At 35.9% G+C, this 3,724-nt stretch overlaps 1 pseudogene; it reads left to right on the top strand.

Annotated features, from left to right (window-relative positions):
• Positions 1-997: 997 nt before the first annotated feature.
• LOC120359675 lies at positions 998-3,387 on the top strand (annotated as a pseudogene).
• The last annotated feature ends 337 nt before the right edge of the window (positions 3,388-3,724 follow it).

The raw sequence follows: 3,724 nt of genomic DNA, 5'->3' as shown, positions 1-3,724 counted from the left end.
TTTTTTTTTATCTTGTTCAGCTCCTCCTTCGATGCCGTCTTTATCTCGTCAAGCGTAGCGTAACGTCGTCCTTTCATGGGCCTCTTCAGTTTAGGGAACAAGAAAAAGTCACAGGGGGCCAGATCTGGGGAATACGGTGGCTGCGGCATCATTAGTGTGTTGTTTTTGGCCAAAAAGTCGCGCACAAGCAACGATGTGTGAGCAGGGGCGTTTGGTACGAATTTCGCGGCGACCCGTCTCATGCCCAAATCATTGATAAAAATCGAATGGCACGAGCCAATCGATATGTTTAGGTCCTCAGCAACTTCTCTAACGGTGATTCGACGATTGGCCAATACCATTTTCTCCAATTCATTAATTTTTTCGTCTGTTGTTGAAGTGCTCGGGCGTCCGGCACGCTCTTCGTCGTTCACATCTTCTCGGCCTTCTGAGAACATTTTGTACCACCGATAAACGTTGCTTCGGTCCAAGGTAGCTTCTCCGTATGCCACAGTCAACATTCGGAATGCATCCGCGCACTTAATTTCGTTTTTCACACAAAATTTGATACAGGTTCTTTGATCCATTTTTTTGAATAGGTAAAAATCGAAGACGATCCAAAACACGTGCAAGCAAAGCAGCTGTCAACAATTAAGTGAACATTCAAAATGGCCGAGCTTGTCGGCATAAGTGAGAGACATGAGTACCAACATAACGCCACAAAAAGATCGAAATTCGAATATACGTAACCCGCGAAAATTCAAAATTCGCGATACTTTTTGAACACACCTCGTATACCTGTAAAAATTTTTACTATCGCAAAAGTGAAATGCAACTTTTACAAGAATACAACGAATGATCAGTAACCATTCTACAATGTTTAAATAGACTGCAACAAAGTAATTTTAACGGTTGTTCTTAGAATTCAACGTGAATTATACGAGATATCATCAGACGTTCCATCACCCTATATATGTAGATATATTCCATGATCACTGACCTTCCTCTATATAGAGCCATGTCCAACGTCGCGTTAGTATCTGTAATTGTAATTTTTGATAGGTAAGTACAGAATTTCTGATATTGTTGCTATATTTCTCGATGCCCTGTATAATGCCCGTGTTCACTAGATATCACACGGTGCATCGGAAAGCATAGATAAATTCATAGGATGTTTGCAAAGTACAAATGCAGATATCTTATTATTAACATGTGCAGATTACCGTACCTAGCGTCCTGTCGATGTATGGCACAGTGCGGGGACATTTAGCCATCAGCAGTTCGCTTTACTTCGATTTATGAAGCGAGGTCATTCTGCCGCCTCTATTGCTCGTCGCTTTTTGGAATTAAGCAGGTGCTTATAGGCGTGGTTAAGGTGCTTAAGCAGGTTTTTATATCACTATTATTTCAGATAAAATTTTTTCTCTTAGAATGATTTATAAAATAAATAGCCTAATTATTGGAACGAATTACACTGTCCCAAATACTGGATTTTTAATGCCTTTCTTTTAATTAGAAGAATAAAGTTTTACTTTCATGTTATGCAATAAATTCCTTACAAATTCAAGTAAACTTAAATTTTATATATACAACCATATGTGCGTGCGTGCGTGCGTGTGTGTGTGTGTGTGTGTGTGTGTATATATATATATATATATATATATATATATATAATTCAATTTTATTAATTATTAATTTATGTATTAATTATACAAATAACACAATACAATTTATACCATCAAAATTGAACCATTTGTTCCATAATTTGTTAGAATTTCTAGATTTTTGAATTTTTCAAAAATTTATGTCATATTTTAATCTTTTACAAATTTTGTTGATTTTTTTAATACAAATTAAAACACTTTAAAAATACAAAAAAGTTTGTTTTTTTTTATATACAAAATTTCTGAAATAATCTAAGCTTTCTTATTCTATAATTTCTGAAGGAGATCGTCAAATTGAAAAACTCTTTTAAATATAAAAGTTTTATGAGAGTGAAATAAATGAAAATTTTGTCTGAATACATTGGCTCTTTATCACTTTCACTAAATTCGCTCGATCTTTCAGATCTGTGGACCAAGGCCATCATAGAGTTGGCGTCGATACCTCGACTGGTTGACCTCATCGGCGTGGCTCTTCTCAGGATTAATAGCTTCTGGATAACTGGCGACCGGCGGAGTAGGCGGATATTTAGCCGGTTTAAGCACCGGTGCGGTAATGGGCATAATAGGAGCATGTTTCGTAATCGTTGAAAGCGAAACCGTATTGCGAAGGCATTTCAAGGTGCGACTGCCATTGGCGCTGATGCTGAAAAGTATCGCTACGTCCGCGTCCGTCGGCTTTACTCTTGTGCCAGCATTCACGCGCTTTCTCCTTGCGGACACCGGCTTGAAGGACGGGCTTCTGCTGATGACGATCGCTTTGTCCCTACAGCGTTGGGCACTCTGGCCCTACGATTCTCAACTCCGCAGCGAGCATCCCCTTACAGGTGACTGCAGAGGACATTTTCGTTTCACTTCTTCAATACCCATTTCTTTCCATTTCTTCAACATAGGAGTTCAATATATACTCTCACATTAATTAAAGTAGACTTATTCATTTGAAATTTTTTGTAAAAAGACATTTTTACTACAAAAGACAAAACTCGTTACGTCATTTTGATTCTTATCGATGTCATATCCATAGGAAAAAAGTATTCTCTTATAATAGAATTTATCTCCAAAATATTATGGTAATCTTGAGACAATTTCAACTTTGAAGAAATTTACTATATTTTATAGTAAAAATTTAACTAAATGTTATTAAAATTTTAATAAATTTTATTAAAAATATAATAAAATTCAAAATTTATGTTGTTCCACAACTACCGTGATTGAGGGAAAATTTTAAGAGCAAATTCTTCTCGTGTTTAGACTTAACTTATACATATGACTACTATTGGTTTCTAACGTGGTCGCTACTCTCTGCAATGTACTGAGAAATCAGTTTGCACATCGCTCGCACAGATTGTTCTCCACTATTGTCGGATTGGGTGTTCTGGCCTTCTGCTTCGTGCACAGTACGTGTCTCTCGTAATATCGATCTTTATTTGTTTTCTCTTTTTTTTTCTTACATTTTACAGAGTTTTATAAATTTCGCTTCTTTGGTACACGGAATACGTCTAATATTACAATAACAAGGTAAACCTTACGACAAAAGACATTTATCAAATTTATGATTTGACGATTGCAGGTGAAAACGTGTGTCTTCAAGTGATCGCGTTGCTGCAGTTCCTCGGCGGATGCTACTGGATCATACCGCCCATTTGGGAAATCGTTCGAGCGCGAAGACTTAGAGAGAATTAACAAAAGTCATTACAAAAATCCATAAATTCTGCGGTCCATCGCGGAAATACATTATATATTTACAGAACGTTAACATTGTGGAGCAATTGTGGAGAAAACTGTTACGCTAAAGAAACAAGTGTTCAATTATAAGATGTTAAAACATTCCATTTCTGTTTCCGTTCATAAAATAAAAATCTTAGTTTTAAAAAACGCTGTTTTAGATTTAAAACATTAAAGTTACAGATTTCACTTAACGTAAACGTTTCAGTGTTTTGTAAATATAAACGTATTTCCAAGTATTTAAAAAACGGAGACGGAAATACCAAAACAATTTAATGAAACGTGTCTTTTTAAGATGTAATGATTTCTAAAACGTCTCTAAACAATAGAAAAAAATACTCTTACGAAGTAATCGTAAG

Source organism: Solenopsis invicta, chromosome 15 (assembly GCF_016802725.1).
Source record: "Solenopsis invicta isolate M01_SB chromosome 15, UNIL_Sinv_3.0, whole genome shotgun sequence".
Taxonomy (NCBI): Eukaryota; Metazoa; Arthropoda; class Insecta; order Hymenoptera; family Formicidae; genus Solenopsis; species Solenopsis invicta.
This window is presented reverse-complemented; position numbering and strand designations above follow the sequence as displayed.